At 32.2% G+C, this 24,237-nt stretch overlaps 1 protein-coding gene across 1 annotated transcript in view; it reads left to right on the forward strand.

The window, feature by feature from the left end:
* The first annotated feature begins 4,578 nt into the window (after window positions 1-4,578).
* LOC129226289 (protein phosphatase 1 regulatory subunit 16A-like) overlaps window positions 4,579-24,237 on the forward strand; it is a 223,300-nt gene continuing 203,641 nt past the window's right edge. Inside the window, exon 1 of the mRNA XM_054860892.1 lies at window positions 4,579-4,700. The gene's annotated coding sequence lies outside the window, so the exon portion shown is untranslated. The remainder of the gene's footprint in view (window positions 4,701-24,237) is intronic.

Here is a 24,237-nt window from a genome sequence, read left to right on the forward strand (position 1 = left end):
CATTTTCCAAGTTTTCTTAGCATGACAGCTTTATCAAAAGTAATGAAGTTGTTTAAAAAAAATAATGAACTTCCATACGTAATATGCCATTCATGTTTGTTATGCTTCTTATTATGCTGATGACTTCAGGAAATTTGTTGCTAAAATGGTCTTTGGACTTTCAGCAATGACATGCAAACCAACAAAAATTCTGTGTTTAAATGCTGAATAGTGTAATTAAATGAAATTTTGATCTTCTTCATACAAACAGTGCTGTATTTCTGATTTGTCACGCTTATTATCATATTTATTATCATTCATTTGTATAATAATATTGAAATGTAAAGAGGTAAAACAAACAATAATTTTGCAACAGAAATTGAGAAATAGCTGGAATTCTGTTTTGAGTCTCTAAGTTTAGAGTTTTGAATTTGTTTTGTAAAACAAATGCGTTAAGGTTTATGCTTGTTTGTCATGTAAAAATATTGTTTTCAATTTAGATTTTTAATAAATTTTTCGGTATTCAATGCAAGGCTAAAAAATTCAGGTATACATAAAATTATGAAATATATATTTAGGTTTGTTTATTTCAGCATTAAATGAACAGTTCATTGATGCTTATTCTCTTTGTGTAGTTATCCAGAAATCCCCCCCCCCCCCTCTCAAGAAGAGATTTTTCTCCCCACTTAAACTACAGGACAGGATTTGAATAACTGCAAATAACTCCAATTTTGGAAAGGATAGGTAGCAACTGTTATCTTAGTCCACTTCTGACTGTCAATGCACCTTCTCTGTTTCTGACTAAATTCTGGAAGCATTTTTCAGCATGTTGGAATATAGGTCATATTCATCCATCCATGATACAGGGTAATGAATGGAATTGCAATCTATATGAAAAAATCTGAACAAAAATTCAATTTATTTCAATCAAGGGTTTTTTTTTTTTTTTTTCACAAACATTCACTTCACAAATAATATAAAAGAAAATAAATTACAAGCATCAGTATATTTTGCCCTGTCTAATCGAAACTCAACTAATTGAGTAGATGGGAGTAAAGCCTATAACAAAATTTATTTTCTTTATTTTTCTATGCTTATAAACGACTGAAATTTTTGATTAAACTTGTGTTTTGTCCATAGTTATTAGTTTTAGGAAATGATACTTTGGAGTAAAGAATTTTTAAAAATTTGATAATAATAACCACATTTTGAACATGTGAATATTTTAAAGTTACGTTGCATTTCAGAAAACACAAAGATTAATCTTTGCTTATTTTGTTACTTAAGCAGTTATTGACAATAATAGTTTACCCCAAAATCTATAAAAACTACAAATTCTGTTTTGGTACCCTGAATTTGATTTTAATTGCCTCATTGAGAAAAATGTCTCTGTTTTCTCTTTCTTTTTTTTTTCTTTTTTTTTTTTTGTGTGTGTGTGTGTAAAAATGTTAGAAATTCTATGTTTGTAATAAAGTTTACAGATGTAACCACATCAAAAAATAAATTGAACATTAGAGACTTTTGTTGTAATCTTTATGTGGTTATGACCTGAACTGTTAGTATGGAATGAATGAGTTTTTTTCATGCTAAGTTGTATTTAAAATCTCTATCAAAATTAAACGTCAACATTGCTTTTCCACAAACATTGAAAATAAGTACAAGTCCTCTACTGGTGCTGGGAATGATTTTTTTCTTTGTTTCATTAAGAAACTGTCTACTTTCTTTTCTTTATAATATTGTTTTGATTTGAAAATATTGTTCAAAATGTAAGTAATAGATGCATGATGTGATGCAGAGAAATAAATAAATAACAATAGATACATTTGTTTCTTATTCATATGAGTTGAAAATAAGTCATGTTTCAAATTACACCCCCTCAACTCCTCAATATATTTCTGAATATTTCTATCTACATCAAATTAAAGTAATAATTTTCAACTTTATTCAAATTAATATTTTAACCAAGAGTGCCTACTGAACCACTAAAATATTTAGAGGTTCTTGGTATTCTTTCTTTCTTTTTTTTTGGGGGGGGGGGGGAGCTGTTACCTCGTTTTGACCATCTACCTATTTCTAGTATTGAGCTTTCAAATTTTCCTTTGCATATTTTTCTTTCAAATTTTTGATTTAATGTTTAACTTAATCACATTTAAATCAGAAAATTGTACAGCGTAAACTTAAACATGCAATTTTAATTAGCATTTTTTTTAATAGCAAACCATTTTAATTAGTGATATTGCATTTTAGATGGTAACAGGAAATATTTTTAGATTTAAAACTCTTTACAACATTTGCCTTTCCGAAACAAAAACAAGCAATTTCTAATGTGCATTATCTGTCGTTCATTTATTTATTTTCATTTTCTTACCTTTTTTTATCTCTTTATTTATTTTGAATCAATTAAATTCTAACACATGGAGGTGAGAATTGACGTGCTGCGAACCAAAAAAAAAAAGAAATAAAAATTATTACAAAAAAAAAAAAAAAAACTGTCGGCAGATTTAAATGGATATATTTTTGCTGAAATTAAAAAATGATAAATTATTCCTTTGTTTTAACTGTAAAAGGCATGTGACAGCAAAGTTGCACTTTTTGAAGATTAGCCCATTAGTGACTGAAGTTTTTAATTAAACTAATGTTTTCTTTTTCGAATGAAAATGCTGAAAATTTTGTGTTTTAAATAAAGTTTATAGATGCAATAACACCAAAAAGTAAATTGAACAACAGAGATCTATGTTGTTTACAACAACAACAAGATTACAACAATAAGATCATGCTATTGATCTGAAAACTTGCATGAAATAAATGAGTTTTCCTCATGCTAAATTGTTTTCAATTTTTAGTGTTTGCTTTGTCTTAAAATTCAAAATAGGTACAAGTCCTTTTTTGGTGCTCTGAATTGTTTTAATTTTGTTTCATTAAAGAAATGTCTACTATCTAACTACCTTTCATTCTAGTATTGTTTTGGTATAAAGATATTGTTGAAAATTTTAAATAATAGATAGTGTACTTTCAAGAAATAAATATAAAATAATGGAGACATCTGTTTCTTATGCATATAAGAATGTTGAAAAAATATGTCAAAATACACCCCCCCCCCGCTCCTTAACTTCCCAATTTATTTCTGAATATTTCTATCTGCATCTAGTTTCAAATAAAAATGACCTCTGATTAATATAATTTCAGTTTTCAACTTTATACAAATTAATCTATTAACTAGGTGTGCCCACTAAACCATTAAAATATTCAGAGGTTCTTAATCTCTTTTTTTTTTGGAGTGGGTTGGGGCGAGATAGGATCCCCGCAGTGTGGGGTGCCCCACGTCTTAAGGGGTCCAACGGCCTCTGAAATTAAAGAAAAAAATTTAAAAAACCTAGCACTAAGACTTATTTAACGTTACAAATGTACATTGATGGCCTCTGGGGAGGGGCTATACAGATTTTGTTGCAGGGAGGCCTAAAATGTATAGATCCTGGCCTGGGTAGGATACCTTGTTTTAAGCTTCTACATATTTCTTTTATTACTCTTTCAAACTTTCCCTTGCATATACATGGGTGCCACACCCCTAACAGCACCCACCGCCCCCCCCCCCCCCGTAGGTGGGCATCCTAGGCATATATTTCCTTTCGGAATTTTTAAGCTAATGCTAAACTTTGTTCCATTTAAATCAGAAAAGTAAATTTTTCCTTTTATAGCAAAAAAATAAGTAATGCTTTTGATATCAATACAAGAAATATTTCTATGTTCAAAAATCTTTATAAAGCTTAATTTAATGTAGCAAAAACAAGCAATTTTTTATGTTCATTATTTGTTGCTTATTTATTTATTTTAATTTTCTTAATCAGTGTTTATTCTTTTATTCATTTTGAATCAATTAAAATTATAATATGATTTTCGTTATCTCGGAATCTTTTGATTAATTTAAAATTGATCGTATTAAGAGAATAAGGTTTAAGAAAAAAAATCTGCTCTTAATTTTGCTAACATAGGGCCATTTTGTCTTTTTTTAATGTTTGAATCAAAATCGAGCGTTTCATTTATTGACTGCATGCATTTTCGAATCCGCGTGCTTTTACATCCTTCAGAACCCGTTTCAGCCACTCTTCCCGCTCCCGCTTGTGACTATTTTTTGTAACGAAACTCGAAAGCGAACAAGAAGCCAATCTTGCAGCTCGGCGGCAACCCTATCTTCCCCCTGTAACCGGTTGCGTTTTCCGAGCGTAGCTGTTGTCGCAACTCTGAAAACTACGTTTTCATGTAGGGACTCTAGTTCATGTAGGCACTCTAGTGGCCACGGCATAGGAGCATTGGGGACTGTCCCCATAAAAAAAGTATTTGAAAATGCCATTTTTTTTTGTCCTCATTTTTGCGTCTGACAGGAGAAAAAAGGGACTGACACTTGTTATAAAGTTTGTTGAGAAAAACAAATACGAAAAGGCAGTAATAAGGGATTAGAATACTCCAGATACAGAATTTCCAAACTGAAGGATATTTAATACGCCTAAGCCTTGGATAATTTTTTAAATAATTGTGCTTGCATGTCTTTTAACGGTTTTAACCGCGGTTGAAACTTTTCTGTAACCATGGCAAAGTTTATTTTTCGGTTGTCTTGTGTGTGTGAGTTGCGCCGTGTGGTGATCTGCGAGTTGTGAAACTTTTATAGAAATTGTAAATAAACAATCCTATATTCTATAATAATAAGGAAAGGGATAAATAACCAGGTTAGTGTATATTTTATGCTTTTATTTGTGCATTGTTTTCATTTATTTGTGTTAACCAATCTAACGTAAATAAAGGTTTTGCGCAACCTCTTGTGTGCAAATTTTACATGATGTTTATAAATGCGTTATTATTTGAGTAAAAACCTCTTGTTGACATCAACTTACACCGAACCTGTGAAACGTAATGTTAATGTCTTATGACAAAGAAAAAAATGAGTTAATTCTTTCTGGTCTGAGCTACTTCGACCACATCAAGCACGTTTAAAGTTTTGGCGCTTTAAATAACACTTGGAAGATTTTTATTTTAATAACTTTTATTTTATTATAACTGCAAGCTGTTTTTAATCATAATAATAGAACTATTTAAATGAAATAACAACGAACTTTTAATAAGAAATTATTGAAAAAAGCATGTTTGAAACTAAAAAAAAAAGTTCCGCATAGAAAAACATCTTTTTAACCATAAAAATTTACATAGACAATTCTAGAATGTTTTATTCAATTTACTTCTGTTTGGCACTGTCATTTAAATATATTTTTGACAGTAAAATGGAGATAATATCCTAAAAGGCTAGAAACATATATAATTCATACTTTTATCCCTAAATAAGTTAAAATTTGATACCCCGAGGTTTGGTGCTTAGTTCACTTCACTGAAAACGGCAACCCGAGTGATGCTCGGGCCTAGACCTCAAAGTCAAAGTGTTAATAATAGTAACTAAAATTTTGGAATGTAAAAAAATGTCCAAAGAGGTCTAAATTCAAGTTTTGACTCCTAAAACTGTTTTTTCCACATGTTCACAGGAGTTTTTTTTCCTATTATGTAAACTTGATTGTTGAAATATGCTTTACTTGGCAGCACATTTATTTTTGCAATAGATTGTGCAGTGCAGCTTGTTTAACATATCATTCAGCACAAGTTTGATATGCTTAATCAATGTCAGCAGTCATATTTCGTAGACAAGCAGACAAATGGTAAATATTAAAAGGTTTAACAGGTTAAAATATATAGTCAGACCTTAATATAAGGGCACCCCACATATAAGATCACTTTCCTAAAGACCTGACTCATTGAATAGGGATTTATCGGATTATCGGATATATGGCAAGTCTCAAATACCGCCATCACTTATAAGGTCATCTTTGTCTGACTTTCTTTGAGAGATTTCAATGCCTCACTGATTCAGTTCCATGAATTTTCCTTAGTACATGATCTTTTATTGACAAAATGCCATCTGCCCAACAAATGTAAGAAAAACTTTTCCACGAAAACCTTTATCCCTCAAATTCTAGAAAAAATGTGTAGAGCCACTAAATGCTTTAGAGAGAAGACGATTGAAGTGAGTAGGAGGGATCATCCACCCCCTTAACTCAAGTAAAAAGAAAAAGTTGTTTCCCTTGGCTGTTTACTGTTGGTCCCTATTCATGCTTTGTGGATTGAGGGTGGCAACTTTTAGATAAGGGTCAAGGTCAATCGAGACTTGGTTTTTAGCAATGCATACTAATTTCAAAAGCAGATCCCCCATAGTGTCGTGCGTACGTCATAAGCACATTTGCGACAGACACGTTTAATTTGTACACAATTTTATTCTGAATTAAAATTTTAACAAATAATTTCCCAATTTTTAACTAATTGTATTAATTTTAATTTACTCAACTTAATTAAAACATCATAATTTAATCAAGTGTTATAGTTTTGAAATCATTATATTTTAGAATTTGTTTTTTTGATAGAAGTTTATGAACCAGTTATAAGGTCACTCCGCTTATAAGGTCATATTCTCAAAGTCCCAAGGGGTGACGTTATATCGAGGTCCGACTGTATACAGTTGAACTCTGTCAATACGAAGTGTCAAAAGTCTACGAATTTGTTCGTTCAGAAAAAAATCACCTTTTTTTTTATAAATGAATTTTTGAAAAGGAAGATAATAATCAACAATTTGCGGAATAGGTTGTAATACACAATGGACAAGCAGTTTTACCTTCGAGTGAATTGAAATGTCCGTAAACAAGTGTTCTCAATGCATAATGGGCTTCTACTACCTAACAAAATGGTGAATAATTTCTAAAAATTAAAATTACACTACAGAAACATTAAAAGTAAAAGGGTCAGAAATTTTTGTTTGTTTAGCCGATACCTTCAATTTAATGTAAGTATTATGTGTGAAATTTTTAATGTAATTGATAGAACACTAAACTTAATGAACAAAATGTTGGTTTTAGTGATTTTGTACTAAACCTGATAGTATATTAAGACAGCGGTGCGCCCCTGGGGGGGGGGGGGGGAGTGACACAGACTGCAACATTGAAATTTTTAGGGAGTGTTGTTTTGAAAACCTTATTTTTAACATTTTTTTTGGGGGGGGGGAGCACCTCTGATTAGGAGAGTTTGACTGCATGTATATATATACTAGCTGATCCGGCCACACATTGCTGTGGCTAAGGATTTTGTTGTATTTCATTGTAGTAAATTATTTAAGGGGTAACGGTAGGAGAACACCAGTCATGGGGAACGTTTTTTTTTTTACATAGATGCTACAGTAAAACCTGTAAAGTTGACCACCCTTGTAAGTGGACCACCTGTCTATGTTGGCCGCTTTTGTCAGGAACGGAATTAGTCCTATCTCATATAATGAGGGAAAACCTCTGTAACTTGACCACCTCTCTATCTTGATCACCTGTCTATTTTGACCAATAATGTACACCAAATTTGGTTTGGAGTATTGTAAAAAACCCCTTGTAAGTTGACCACTTGGTTTATTTTTTTAAAACTTTCTTCAGCAAATTATTTTATTATTTATTTATTTATTATTATTATTATTTCTTTCATTCTTTATTTTTTTTTAATAGCTTTCCAAAGATGTTTTGAATGCTTTGATGAGAGACTAGCATTTTACTAACTAAACAGCAGCATAAAGCTTATGCTGTTCTTTATTCTCCAAGCTTATTTTTCATTTGTTGTTCTATTTGAGGTAGCTTTTTGTACTCTGTTCAATGAAAATAGGTGTCAGTAGAAAAGTTCAAAGTCTTTTCTTTCAGTTGCAATATGTTGTGGCAACAAAGGAATTGTGCTAAAAAGAGAAGGCCCGGATCTATACATTTTGGGCCCCCCTGCAACAAAATATGTAGGGCCCTTCCCTAGTGGCCAGCAGTGTCTATTTGTAAAGTAATAAGTCTTAGTGCTAGTTTTTTTTTTTTTTTTTTTGTATTTTTTCTTCAATTTCTAGGGCCATGAGCCCCTTTAAGGACGCATGCCCCTTGCACTGCGGGTACGCAGATCTGGGCATGCTAATGACAATGAGTCAAGTTACATGTTTCTGGTGCAAGGGATTAAGAAATAGGACATTTTAATTTTGCCTTTATGAACTGGGAGAGTCGTGCTTATTGCTCTTTGTGCTATATATAAAAAGGCTTCAAAAAAAAAGTTAGTTGAACTTGAGATTAATAAAAAGTATGAAATATTATATTAAAATTAATTGAAAATGGAGAAAGTAAGCCGGCACATATGAAATTTCTAAAACTCCAGTGTCTAATATAGTTAAAAACAAGGAAAAAATAACAAAATTATTTGAATAGTATTTTTAATTATTGTTTCACTTCCAATAATGCTAAACAATGAAAGTGAGTTGAACAGAAAGAATATGGGTGAATTACTCAAAAAATGAATTTGAATACATGGTGCAAGAAATGACAAAAAAATTTAAAAAAATCATTACTGCCCTTTATAAGTTGACCACCAAAGTACTGCACCGCGAGTGGTCAACTTACACAGGTTTTACTGTAGTTGTAAAAGAACATGATGACCTCCTTGACGGAAGTTATACTTCTGTAACCCCTTAATACAATGAAATTATTATTCACGAACGAAGATGGGAACGTTTAAGCAGGTATTCTGTAATAAATGCGATACAGTGAAATTATTCATGCTTTTCAATTTTTAGTGCTTCATTGTTCAAAACTCTTTAATTAAAACAAATACATGTAAGTATTATTATAACATGTCACATAATTACATTATTAAGGGTTTTTAAAGGAGAAGTGTTCCTGTTGGCACGGTAATCCAACGATACCGGCAGAATCTATGATATCCTTCGTAAGGTTAGTTTCCCATTAGTTTAGCTTTCGCCATAACTATGAAATTAGCCTCAAGTCCAAACAATGTCCATTAAATGTTTAGATTTGAAAAATCCTTGTTTTTCTCGTGGGCAACTATATGTTGCATATTCATGTGTAGGAAAACCGTCAAATTTATTTGTGTTAGCTTAAAGACGTTTGTAAGAAGACGTATTTTGGCTCTCCTCACCATGGACAAATATTTCATAAGCTGAGATCTTCCTCTTTTAAGCACAGTTACAAAAGAAACACAAATTTACAAAATAAACAGAAATGTTGCCAAATTACAAAAAAAAAAAAAAAAAAAGCATAGGCTAATAATAAAAGTTATTATTAGTCTCTGGTTTAAACAAACCTTTAATGTGTTGTTCTTCAGAAAAATAAATACAGTTGTTGCCAAACAACTATTTATCACTAAAACAAATTACAAAATTAAACCCATGAAAAAATGCAAAATAAAGGTTTTTCAAAATTTCATAAAATATACAAAAATTGCTCTTATCTGCAAAATTGTTTTTTTCATCATAGTTAAAATAAAATTTCCTACATTTTAGTACAAAATTTTTTTTATCTAAAGCAATTGGTTCGGGGTCTGTTGGGTAAAAAGCACTAAAAATCACATAAAACATTATATAACTTTTTAAAACTAATTGTTTTTGAAATAAATTATACCCTATTATAATTCCTGATAATATAGCTTTCTAATGGTGAAAAAATGGTTTAAATCTGTCCAGTAGTTTTAGAGCCTATACGATACAAACACACAAAAAAATCTTTCCTCTTTATTATAGTAGTATAGATATACAGTGGGGTACATAGCATGGGTGACTATGTGGTGCAAACCCATCCCCTCTTACACACGCAAAAAACAAAATGTTTTAATGTTCTATGCAAACATGAAATTTATACTGTAACGGATCCGGTGAGACTTCCAACTTTCTTGAAAGGACGACACAGTTCTTGATTAAGAATACAGGAAATTTATTTACACTATGTACAGGGAAGATTGTCAACAACTGCTAAATTAATCATCAGAAATTAAGCAAATATCGCACAAACCGTAAACTCAACGGTTACACATATATTTACTTCCAAATACGAAAAACAACACAGCGAAATGCCTCACAATAAACAGGGCTAATACACTCTCAGTATGAATTCTCAATCGAAACTGAACTTTTTATCACACCGGACGTTTTTATAAACATCGAAAAGTTTCCACAACATTCTTACTGCTTCTCGAAATGCGTAGACCGAAATGCGTAGACCGTTATCAAATTTTATCAATGAACAAAAAAGAAATAGGGGGGTCGTATACTTTAACCGAATGTATAGGGGTTGTATATTCATTACGGGAAACTATTTACAGGTTCTTATGTTACTACAATAATTACTATTTACAGAATTTGTAACAATACTATTTTCAGAAGGGGCATTCCAAGGTATTTTTGACATTTATGTAGAGTCCGTAACGTGACCTTTTTTGCCATAACTTTTTAATTTACTGTTTGATTAGCATATTATTTTATTTTGACCTTTTCCTACCAACACACCAGCTAATATCAAAATAATTTGCAAATCAAACGGTAAATTAAAAAGTTATGGCAAAAAAAGGTCACGTTACGGACTCTACATAATGTCAAAAATACCGTGGAATGCCCCAGAAATAACTACATTTGTGTTATAATGAAGTTTTAAACGGGCTAATGTGCAAAAGATAAATAAAAACTAAGAACACCTTTTATGTGACTTGCCCTAGACGCATATGTGCAGGGCTGTTGCGAGGTCAAAAAAATAAGGGGGTGCGTGAAATTGATGGCTCCTTAATTAGAAAACTTGTCTCTGGGACAGGGAAAGATATTGTGGTTAAGTTTTTTGGTTAAGGAGTATGGCCCTATTTCTGTCTAAGTATTGACAATGTGAACCTAATCTTGAGTATAATGTTCACTCCATTATGCGGGGCGAGGGAGAGCCCCCCCCCCCAGAAATATTTCAAATTTGTAGACTTTAAAATGTATTTTCAATTTATATTTTTCAAAAACTTGCAATTCCACTTTCAGTGTCATCCCCAGGCAGGTGACACCCAGGACAGATGCCATCCCCCGTAGTGATGCCATATACAGTGAAACCTCAATAAGTAGTCGACCAGTTAAGTGGTCACTCCGTTTAAGTGGTCGTTTTTCTTTGGTCCCGAAAAGGTCTCATTCACAGTAATCAGGGTTGGCAAAAACCCGGGTTTTTTTAAAAAAGCCCATGGACCCAGGGTTTTTTGGGTTTTTTTAAATAAAACCCAAAAAAACCGAACTAAAGCTGGGTTTTTTAAAAGAAATGTGGGTTTTTTGTCTTTTTTTAGGGGAAAGGTGGGGTACTCGTAGCATATTGTAGCATAAGTATATGGACAAAGCACAAAAAATGTCTTGATAAAAAAAGCTGGAAAATTCAGCATTTTCTGAAGAAAGGTATAAAAGACGACAAAATTCGAGAATTGTGAAGTTTCAGATTTTTTTAGTTTCCATGATTACCAACAGTTAAGGCAAAGTTACTTCTTGAGTGATAAAATCTATTGTTTATTTGTTCGTTTTTAATTTCAACATTTTTTTTTTGTATTTTACTTTATTGTATTTCATTTTGTTATGCAAAACTACTGTAGAACCTCAAGTAGCTTAAATCCCTTTTTACTGAATTCCAGCTTAATCAAGACATTTCTTTGAATTTTATGTTGCCTGTTTTTCTATTTCTGTGTACAGAGTAAGAAATATTAAACTTTTTCGTAAGATAATGAAAATACTGTACATCCTATTCCGTTTTCTGTCCGACCATTTGTAAAGTCTGTTAATTTCTAAAAAATATACCTTGTTTATTCGAGTTTTGTGACGTGTTGGTTTGCAGAAAATAACTCACATGAGAGCCTTTTAGCTGAAGTAGTATCCTTTGTACAATCTGCAAATAGAGAAAATCTGACGTGACAGGACTTAGTCAAGATAATTTGAGTTCCTTATTGACCAGTTGAAGGAAAAAAGTTAAATATATTTATTTAAAATCTTTGAAGCATTTTTTAATGCCCTTAAAAGTTAAGAAATACTATTAAGGCGATACGGGGGTTTCAATTTATTTTAAGTAATTTTCAATGAATTTCTTTGAAATTTTCAGCATATTTACATGATGCTAACACTAACTCAAATATAAAATCTCATTGAATTATTTTAAAATTTAATTTTTTTTAAATTTAAATTTAGATTTTCTAACGCTTTTGTTATATTACTCCTTGCAAACGAAAATTCATCAAATTTATAAAATACTAGCAAAATATGATACGTAAAACAACCGAAATTAGGACGTTGGAATTACTTTTTCAAAATTTTGTGATGAAGATAAATAATGAGAAAAAAAGCCAAAAACTAGACGTTTTCGATAAAATATGTTCATATTTCAATAAAATATAGCAAATATACTCCACAAAACTAATCAAACAGAAAAATATTTCACAACAAAATGTTAACAAACCACTTAAATACTTGGCATAAAATTTTCAGCAAATTTAAATAATAATTCGTTTGCAAGGAGCAGTTTGAATTTTGTAATTTTGTCAAAAATTAGGTTTTGAGGAAATCAACATTTTCCGTTTTATTGCCAATTTCATTATTGAATAAACAAATTAGTTTTAAATACAAATTCACCACAAATAAGGTCTTATGATTCATTTGAAATGGTATTAGTATTAAAAATTTAAATATTATATCCTTTTTTTTACTCATGCATTTTATATGCATTTTTTAGTAAAAAAAAGGGGGCGTGGCTCCTACAAAAAGTGTCATAACTCCCCCAGTTTTCCACCGATTCAGTTCTTTTTCTTTTTAAACGGTTTAGCTAAAGGTCTAGTTTTTAGAAATATAATGAATGAAAAAACGTTTGTTTGACCAATTTTTACTCATCTGAAAGCCCCTTATCGCTTTAAAGTTCAAAATTCATTTTTTATGTCCATTGCCTATTTTGAAGAAGAAATAAAAAAGAAGTTTAAATTGTAAAAGTATTTAAATTAATTATTTAAAAAAAAAGTTCTCAGAAAATTTTTAAAAACCCAAAAGTGGGCTAAATAATGGGTTTTTTTAAATGGGTTTTTTCAAAAAAACCCATTGGGTCCAACCCAATTTGGTCCAATCCGGCCAACCCTGACAGTAATGTAAAATGATCCTCCTTTACTAGTCACCAAATTTAGAAAATAGTGTCGGACTTAGTTGAAAGGCTGTTTGATAGTCATTGTTCCTTGAAATCTCGATCCTCCATTCTGGTCATTCAAAGCATACTTCTTGCTATGACTTTGCCGAGTGCCGAGAATATCAATCAAACTCCTTCCAGCAAGACAGACAAAATCTAATACCTGGAGAAAGTTAGTCAGTATTTAACATCCCTTCAAGGAACTACAAACACAGAATTTAAAGCTTGATGTATGTTAGAAGAGATAGTTATTTTCCATAAGCAACAACTTCATCAGTCAACGTTGAAGGATTGTATTTGTACTGTAACTACATTAAAATAAGTTAGTTAGTAATGTATAAGTAAGAGAAAATGAAACAAAGTAACTATCATTATTTTTAATATTCCCCTTTTTAATATTTCCACTAATTTATAGACATTGATTACATAAGCTATTGTTTTTCTCACAAAATTCTACTGCTATTCATGAATATTTGTAAGGCTTTTTTTTTCTTCCTTAATTTTCCACTCCACATAAGTAGTCACTCCGCATAAGTGGTCAAAAATTTTTGGTCCCTTGAGTGACGACTTAACGAGGTTTTTTTGTATATATTTTTTAAAAACTCTGAGATATATCTGCATGGCATCTAAATACATAATGAATTGAGGCATTGTTATGTTTACAACTACTGCTTATACCAGTGGTATTCAACCTTTGGCCTGTGTGTCATATGCGGCCCACAAAGCTGATCCATGTGACCCATTTTGTTCAATATTACAAATTGAAAAACTTAATAAGCTTTGTTACAATTTTGGGGCCACTTAGAGTGTTCGAAATTATTTGTTCCTGGCGGTTTTTTCCATGGCAGACAAAATCAACAACCCTGCCTGTAAATCTTCCTCTTTACTGGTTCACAGTGCCAATGGTTCTTTCTAAACATTTATAACGTTGAATTATATAAAAATAGTTTTTTGAAAGCAGATGCAAACGTCACATTAATACAATAATTATCAAGTAATGATAATAACAATTCTTGGTTGCCAGATATAAAGCCTAGAACTTTTCCGTTAAAGGTACATCAATTGGCGCATTATTTATTTATAGAGATTTTAATTTATTAATCTCTGTTGCAAGCTAAGAATTTGTATTGATAACGAATACAATAACTTCAATTTCTAAAGTGTAGGGTTGCCATATACTTGAAGATATCGCCAGTCGCTTTAAGCAATTTTTCTATTGTCACCAAGGTAGAAAACAAACAGGTTGCCATATGAAATGACATTCCTTTAATGGAAAAATACCTCAAACCCAAAATAATGAATTGATGGTTGCACGGCTATGCTACTCAACTTTAATCTTCGTCCTCCATAATTTGATCCAATTCTTGAATGAAAGTCAAAGTGACAACATTTGTGTGATCTAAAATTTATAAATCACCAATGAAACATAAACTTGCTCTAAATACTAACTAAGCAACAAATGGAGAAGGAAAAATTCTTGTAGATAGTTTTATCACTCTTACTTGGAATGAATGTTTCTGGTATTCTATTAGTCCTAAGTGACCATGTGATCCCTAGAAGACATAAAAAACTTTATTGCTTTATCTTTTGTGTAGTGAGGGAAGGGCACTATGTATGGTTCAGACTTAGCTTTTGTTATGCACCTAGCATGAACTACATGTGCAATGCGTATCCTACATAGCAGCAATTAGTAGCGTATACATAGCACCCTTGCAACCCCCACGGAGCGGAGTGGGGGTGCAAGAGGTATGAGTGTGCATGCTCTAAAAAAATAACTCTACGTTAAATTTTTAAAAAATAATTTTTTCTGGGGGGACGGCACACATATAAATCTTGCGAGGGGAGGGGCCACTATAGTCTCTGTACGCTACTGGCAGCAGTCAAGTGGTGAATACACAATAAAGGCTGGGTACCACACTGGCTTATATGATAAGACCAGGGACAGATACAAGGAGAGGGTCATGGAGGTCATGACCCCCCCCCCTCCAATGAACCATCAACAATATTATTCATCCACATTGTGTTCAAGATAAAATGTAAGCAATTACAGTAATCTTTTCAATTCTTTGATTATTTTTTTTAAAGTAAATATTTGAAATACTGTTTCTTTTCATTGCTTCTGAAATGACTTTAACTTTTATGCCCTATTCGGTGCATTATTCCTGGTAGATTTGGTGCTTTTTATTGACATACAAGCCTTTTCAGAAATTTTTCAAAGCCAAAAATGTAGTTTCATTTGTGGCGATGAGGTGGGGGGTAGGGGGTCCTTATTCCTCATGACCAGGGGCGGCATTTCACCATTTCATTTGGGGGGTCGAGTTTCTTAAATATGTATAACCTTAAAGCGAAACCAAACACACATTAGCTAACAAGAAGTTGTCATAAAATCGGTTTAATATGAATGAAATTAGTGTTTAGAAACAATTAAAATTTTGATTCATTGACTAAAAAGTTATCATACAAAACATCTCGCTACTAAAGTTTTTATACCCTTTGGAAAAGTTATAATGCATTATTTTTGGAATTCGGAAGAGCAGGGAATCGTGTGACTAATCTATCAGTGCCCAATGTCGTACTGTTTTGCCAGTTCAGCTAAATGGAAAAGGTTTTTTTTCCCCTTTGTGCTTCGAAAATATTTCTCTAACCTTCTGAGACATAAAAAAAAAAAGAAATCTTCCTCTACTAGCTAAGCTGATTGTAATAGTTAAAAAATAATTGAAGTAACACAAAGTTATGTATGAAAACACTTTTTATATCTTGCTCCTCGAAATCACCCTGGCTACTTCAAAAACTGTGAGGGGCTTAAACTTTTCATCATTGAATAATCTTGTCCTGTCGGCGCTCTCAGCTTCAATGAGATATCATCTGCCTCCAGCTCTGTTATTCACTATTCCAGACTTATGAGTCCATAACAAGGACGAAACTGCAGTCTCTGGATGTGAAAACCATTCTGTCGGTATATTGCTTGTAATTTTTCTTGCCTCATCTATTACTTAATACAAAATATTCAAAAATCAATGTTTGATTTCACATCATCATGTGGATTTTTGTCTTTTTTTTTTTTTTTTTTTGCGCTTTTTTGAAATTGGCTCGGAGGAAGAATTTTTTTGAAAAATTTCACCATTGATTGAAATATACATCTATAAAAAATCTATTTCCAGTTTCAATTGTAGATTGAACTGCGGTAGTATGGTGCACAGATCAATTGTAGATTGAACTCTGGTTTGAATAGTCGAGTAGCGGATTGAAGATATAGATTTTGATAGAGTAAAGCATTTTTCAAAAACCTTTTCTCGATGCAAACAAATTTGGATAAAAAATTTTACGAAGTCATACATGCTAAAGGGCATGAGCTTTTTTTCATCATTGAAAGAATCGTTTTGCAATAATTCTTCCAGTCGTCAAATCATTGCTTTGAAGTTATAGAAAAATGTTTTTATCGTTTTAACTCTTGAAGATTATCTTGTGTCACTCTGCGATTGAATAATTATAGAGCCCTATAAAAGGTATTTGGTTGATACGTCTTTTTTATTCAATAATCACATGCATTTTTAAGAAGTTTCTATGAAAGCATTATAATGTATTGAGCAGCTGAAACGTGTTTCTATCAGAAGAAAGCGATGAACACTCATTAAATAAATATACATTTAAAAAATGAGCGTAAAAGTGAATGTAAAATATCAAGGAATTTTCTTGTAAAACCATGCAGATACACCACTTTTCACGAACCTCTCATATTGGACATACCATCGTTACACTGGGCACACAAGTGTGAAATATTTAGCCTATATGAGGCAATGTCTTCTTTAGTTAAAATTAACCATGGTTCTCTATCAGTTTTCTATGTTTTGAAAAAGCCGAAAATACTTCATAAATTTCTAAGTCATCATCCAAATAACGAAAAACACTTTTTCTAGTCTGAGAATGTGTCGAGTTTCATCAAATAGTTGCTGAGAACCAGCGAGATTTCCTTAAATGAACATTGATTTCCGACTTACATAAATTGAATTCACCCATTTTCTCTCATTCTGCTCAAAAAATTTGGGGGTGCGACCGCCCCCTCTTGACCCCCCTATTTGCCGCCCCTGCTCATGACCCCCCTAAAGTGGTAGTCTCTATCCCTCCCTGTATACAATCAACAGAGACTACTACAATTTGTTTTTTTTTTTTTTATATATTCTCTACAGAGAGACCTTCTTTATGATTACACATTATTCTGTGTGTGCTTATGTTTGTGCTCATTTTTTCATGATTTTCATTTGTCTTTTTTCATTTTATTAACATGTTTAGATATCAGCCGTCTTACTTTTTTTTGAAAAACTATATTTGCTATTCTATTCGAAGCATGATTTGCTGCTTTCATCACAAAATTGTCTTCTATTTGATGCATATCGAACTAAATTATTATTGTTTACATTTAAAGGCTTACTACCCCACCCCAATGTGCAGGAGTGCCCACTAGAAGGGTGATGGCGCAGACTGCGCCATTGAAATTTTTATGGGAGGTTGTTTTGGTGGATATTTTTCTCTTTTTAGGGGGCCTCAAACTCTCGGGGGAGGGTCTTTGCAATATTTAAAGAGGGGAGGGTGTGCCTTTATACTTAAAGGGGAGATGGTCGGCACCTTTGTCGGCCATCCATTTTTGCCGAACCACCGGCAATTTTTGCCAAACTGACATCAAGGAACAGAATAAACCGGGAAATATTAAGTAGATAATGTTCGAAAAATTTTTCTCTCCCTCCCTCTCCTGTGCAATCTCCTGCCAGTGGTCAGTTAGAAGCAAATTTATTAGTGGCCTCATTCAAGTCACCACTTAAACTGAAAAAGTAACTATCCACAAATTAGCTTTTAGCTTGCTACAAAAACATAAAAATTATGGGTTGAAATTAAAGTTAATATCTAACTAGTTTCATTAATGTTAATCAATAGCATGATGTGGTTACAAGGAAAAATGCAACCTTGTAGTAATGTTTTTTTGGCTGCCATTTTACTTTCTTCTGTATCTAATATAGGGATGCATGGATAAAACGATTTGGCCGATTACTAATTAATCAGCTGTTGATAATCAGCTGATTAATCAGCTCTATCCGATGAATGATCATAATGATTATTTTTAATGCTACTAGTTCCTCCATCACTTTTCTTCTTTTCTTTTCTTTTTTTTTTTTGACTGTAGAAATAGTTAATTTATTTCTGAGAGACGTTTTTTTCCCCTTCTCTTTCCTAATTTTCCAAAAATAATTTTAAAATTTCAGGCAACTGTTATCAGTTAATTTTCATATTAATGTTAATAAAATCACGTATAATATTAACCAATCATGAAAATTTTAAAATGTTAGAGGTCAGCCTGTGGTCAACAGGTAAATTTAGGAGCATTTTTTAATTTAAATTTATTTTTAAATTAATAGTAGCCATTTAATCCAAGTTTTTTGTTCATTATAAAAATTATAAGGATATCTAAGAACACTATTCTAAAGGGGAAAATTAATGACTAATGAAACATTATGTAACATTGTAGATATGTGCTTATTTATTCAAAATAAAAATTATTATTAAAAAATAATAATACTTCAACCATCAGTTTACAAAAAAAAAAAAAAAAAAACAATAGTAAATTATGTGCATTTTTTTTAACATCAAATGATATTTTTTTTTAATGATAAATTAATCAATTTAAATAGTTAAGTTATAATCATTTGTATAGTTACAAGGGACAAAATAAAAGAAAGGAAAAAAAATCAACATGTGTCACTAAAAGTTGGGGTAAGAATATCATTGTAAACTCTAGGACATTATCCTAATTTTCCTAAAACAAAAGCATTTTCTTTCGTTGGAGAGAGTTAAGAGGAAGTTCCAGTGGAATCATATACACACTTGTTTATTTCTGTCCTTCAAAAGACAAATAGAAATAACATTAATAATATAAAAATAAAAAGTAGGTGCAAGGTAGGTGATATGAAAACTGTAGGGGGAGGGGGTGGGGGAGATAAATATTTTTTGCATTTCAGTTTAAAAGTCCTGGAATTTAATTATTCTTAGTAGTGCCATGTGAATATAAGCTGTGAGAATTATTCTTTAATATTTCATTCAATTTTACGCATTTTCTAAACTGTTTGTTTTTATTCTGTACACTATTATACTGCAGTTCTAGAATAATTGCAGCAAATTACACTTATTTATTGTTCATTAATGTATTCATCATAGTTTCTTGTTGAAGGTATGTTAAAAAAAATATTTTGAAAAATATTTTTTACACCGATTAATCGGCCTAATTTGACCGATTATAAATAATCGCCAAGCGACCGATTATGGCCGATTAATCGGGGCATCCCTAATCTAGTTTATAGAAAAAAGTATTGGTTTCGTGAAAATTTTCGAATTTGGAATGTTGACGGATTTTAGCAATAAATAAATACCTTTGTGCCGAGGAATAACAGGAAATATCCAACGTTGTTTAGCACAAATAAACAGATTTCAGAATACACGTGTTTCGAGGTTTCAAGGAACCCCTTTTTCAATTCAAAGGTGTGAGCTTCTAGATGTAAAGACACCCAGTAAAAGCAATGAAAATGGACAGCAGGCAGTTTAAATATCAAAATAAGCAATAACAAAAGCAAAACAAGACAAAACGGAACTCAAAGTCAAGATTTATTGCATGATTCCCTCCCAGAGAAAACCGTTAAGCAATTAATTTCAGTAAAAAGACCCATAAAATACATGTTGCTGTCAAAATGAAACCGCTTATTAATAAATTAGCAATAAATTTGTTCTAGATGGGTAGTTAGATTTTTACACTTAATATCTAAGGACGCTTTTTATCCTTTGAGTATGGCTGGAGGAACAAACCATCAAGTACGGATGAAAAAATAGTTAATAAAACAACTTCTCAGTGGGCATTAGTTAAATCAAGTTGTAATAAATATACGCATTCTGACACTATAGCAGCTTAAAACATTTTTTTTTACTTATTTTTTTCAACATAACGGTTCAAAACACTTGATAGTTTATTGAAACTTTTTGACTTTTCAATTTACAAAGTTTGAACAGAACGTCTGTCGGGTCCTCTAGTATCTTTTATATATCATAGCGTGAAGTACTTAAAATAGCTTTTCAATACATTTTTGTCTTTTTAACGCGGGTGAAACCGTGGTCACAGCTAAAAATAAATAAAGGAAAGTATAAATTGTTTTTCAATATTATTACTGACCCAGGCAACGCTGGAGTCATTTATAAATGACCAGATTCTGTTTTCATTTATCATTTTTCTTACAAGTTCTATTTTAGCTCATTCTGAGCGTAATTAATCGGTGCACTTGTTTGGGCTCGATCTTTGCGTTAGTGATTTCGTCACGACGTTGACGGACCTCCGCTAAATTAAAGACCTCGTCTGTCACTCCCACGATTGTTTTATTAAGGCTCCGCCGACGCATTAGCTCTTAGGTAAGCTTGTCTTACCATCTCTCTCTCTTGCTTCCCACTCTTCCAGGGATCAACAGATGGGGAAGGAGCACGCAAGTGGTTTTTTTTTTTCGTTTGTCGTTTGCTGGGAAATGGATGTAATGCTCTCACTTGAAAGTGAATGACCTGTAGTATAGGGCTGTCATTTCTTTCGCAATCTTTTACAAAATATAGGATAAAAGTTGCGTTGGCCGACGTTGCGCGATCTACCTCAAAAATAGAAGTTGTGTCAACTGACGCATGTTCAACAATTAGGCTTAAAATGAAAGGGGGGAAAAATGCAAAATGTTCCGTCAACGTGTAGAAAAAAGTAATTTTAGTTTAGGCCTCTTTGGAGTCTTTTAGAACTGCAAAAGTTTAGTCATTAAGAGACGTGAATATTCCGTTTTGCAAATTTTCTGGCGAAACCTCCGTTATGGGGAGAGGGTCAGGCCCGACGAGAGGCCATGTCAGTTTAGTCGGAAACTAGGGGCCCGGACCTTGGGAAGGTGGCGACACTGACGCAAAAAAAATAAAAAAAGGAAAAAGAAAAGAAAAAGGGGTGGGGGGACTCCGAATAAGTGAAAACGTAAAGGTAAAGTAAAATTTACTCTTTTTTACTTAATTTTACAAAAAACGAAGTATAGTATTCGCGAAAAAATTTTCACTCAAAAATCGACCTTAATTTCTATTTTACTCACTCCCGAATGAATATTGAGTTTTTTTTTCGACTCGACCACACGTGGATAAGTGCCTAAGAACGTATAGACACGCGAAATATCCATAATGACGATTCCCGAGTTAATTACAACGAGTTTTCTCGTGACGTCTGTATATACGTATGTATGTGCGGATGTATGTCGCATAACTCAAGAACTGTATGTCCTAGAAAAATGAAAATATATCGCCAGACTTTTGGTCGCTAAGTTTTGTCGCCAACTTGGCGACAAATTTGGCGATTTTTTTTTAAATCTAATTTCAAGTTAGCCACTGTTGGTGATATTTAAAGAGTAAACTATTGAATCACATTAAAATTGCCAGTAATGGGGAAATGACACTAAATTGGAGTAAAAGGAAATCATGTGATGCACACATCAGCTCGTTTTATTTACTCTTGTGGCACTTAAAATGGGGTTAATTGTTTTCTAGTTAGCAGTTTTGATTTTTCTCTCCCCCCCCCCCCCTTGTCTTTCTTCTTTTTTCCCTTTTCTTTTTCCTCTTTTTTTTTCTTTTCCCCCATTCTGTTGTTTTCTTTTGTTCTTTTTTTGTGGGGGGGGGGGCGAGAGAGGGTTCGGTGACAACTGACAAGGGGCCCGCCTTGGTTCTATGCGACTCTGATTGTAGTATGTGTTCATAGGTACAAAAAGGTTGCAGACCTCTGATATAAATAAACAAAATATTAAATAGATTACTGTATTTTCAAAGTTCAAAAACGCAGTTTCTCATCAAGTCTGATAAAATGCAATAACTTTCAAACTAAACTCGAAGTAATCCATCGCAAAGAAAAGTTTATTTCCAACATTATTAATTTTTCCAAGTTCCTGAATTAACTAAGCGCAAACATAGCACTTGCCCTACTTAATGTCAAAACAAATTTTCAAACGCATTCTTGAGTGAAGTGTGAACTTTTCTTTTCATCATTTTCTCTTCTACGAGTTTTATTAAAATTACGCATGATATTCATTTTTCCATGCGAAATGGATTGAGTGTTTTCTGAGTGGTATTTAATATATTTTTTATAATATTTTAAAATTAACCGTTTTTTTTACAATTAAGTGAACCAGACTAGATCTAATTACTTTCTGTTTTGTAATTACGGTTTCATTTTTTTTTTATTGCAATAAAGCTCATATCGTTAAACGAAATTTATTTGAAACTACCATTTTCAAAGAAACAAAGGTAAAAGCTTATGTTACTGAACGAAATTCAATGAATAATTTATAATTTACAGGAAAAAAAAATCTCAGTGTAAACTGTAGTTTTTAAATAGATAACAATTGATCAAATGCACTGAACATTTCGAAATAGTTTTTTTCATTTTTTCAGTATATTCTTTCATTGTATATTTTTAACCCTCAATAATTTCTTCCATTTATTAGTGCAATATAGAAGTGAAAAATTGTTCTCATGTGTTTAGTTTGCATTACTATTCTGATTTAATAATTGAAAATGATTATCGTTTATTTTTCTGCCTTTTTCTAGCATTGATGGTTCCGTCAAATGCAAAGTGTACATTTTTATATGGCAACGAGTAGCCGAAATTATCTTTTAACTGTACTTAAGCTGAGATTCTAGTGTTCTTAACCTATTTTGACCCGCGGACTGGGTAGGCTTTTGAAAAAAAGTCGCGGAACGATGATGTTACCCCCCCCCCCCCCTTCTCTTCTGCTTTTCCTTTCTTTTTTTTAAATTCTTTTTTGGAAACAAAACAAAAAAAAAGAGAGAGAGGAAAAAAAATAAACCTTGCATTTGAGAGCCGTTAAAAAAAGAATACTTTTACGGTCCGTTGAAGTTTTCAGTCTTTTTTATATATTTTTTCGTTTTCTTTCTTTCTTTTATGGAAGATAGGAGAAAATAAATGACTTGCGGTTATTTCACATTATTTAGCTCCATGCTGTCGCTGAAAATTAGATAATAAATCCAGTGTCAGTTTGGTGGTATTTAGCTTCAGGTGGAGCTATTGAGATCTCTGTAAAACTGTCTTCTCCGCATCAATTTGCAGCACTGCGGGAACCACACGCCAAGAGTATTTAACTCGTCTCAAAAGTTGATATTTGCCTAATTTAATGGATAATTAAGCTATCAGTAGTTATTAAATTACAAAACATTTAGATTTACACTAACAGTGTTTTATGCATCTCTACATTGTATAAAATGAAGTCCCCAAAAAGCGTCTGTGTGTTTGAACTCGCAAAACTCGAAAACTACCCGGCCGATTGCGCTGAAATTTTCAGTTTGTTCCTTTAAGTCCTGAAAAGGTTTGCAAAACAGTTCGAATAAAATTCGACGAATAGTTCTTTTTTTATTCCAATTTACGTCCAATTTTCACATAAATTCTCAAATATGGGGGTAAAAAAATACTTGCACATATTGATATTACATATTGTTAGAAAGGGTAGAATTTTCCGCGTTCTACGCAATTTGTTTCAATGCTCTTAACTTGATTACGGCGGGAATTATTTGCGTTTTTAGCTCGAATTTTTTAGGCTTAGCTGAAATTTAGGCACTACTTTCTTCATTAAATAAATCAATAAAAAGTAAAGGAATTGTCCCACAGCTTTCTTTTTGACGCCATTGGGGAAAACGACCTTTTTTACTCCAGATCTAACTCGACCTATGGTCGAAAGAATAATCTTTTTATCTCGATAGGAAAAAAGGTTACAAGCCTTTTTGAATCAAGTTTAAGAAATCTCGATTCCCTTCAAATTGTGAACCATTTTCTTTCGCATTTTAATTCCTTAAACTTATTTTATTTTGTGTTTCCATGGTTACGCATTTTAAATCCATCTTTCTGGATTTAATTTCTTAAAAGTATTTTAATATCTGTCGTCAGTGTTTGGAAGGGAAATCATGATTTTTTTTTTATTTATTTTTTACGCCTGATTGTTGAATATAGTACGTCACTTGAAGCAATTTTTATTTTCAAGGTAGACCGGGCAAAGCCGGGCAACGCAGCTAGTCTTTTATAACTTCTTCAAGGTCTTCCCAAATATTAGCCGAGAAAGTTTGCTATTCTCGTATTGATAGCCCACGGTATGCGGTATGGATTGCT

Source organism: Uloborus diversus, chromosome 7, assembly GCF_026930045.1.
Source record: "Uloborus diversus isolate 005 chromosome 7, Udiv.v.3.1, whole genome shotgun sequence".
Lineage (NCBI taxonomy): Eukaryota > Metazoa > Arthropoda > Arachnida > Araneae > Uloboridae > Uloborus > Uloborus diversus.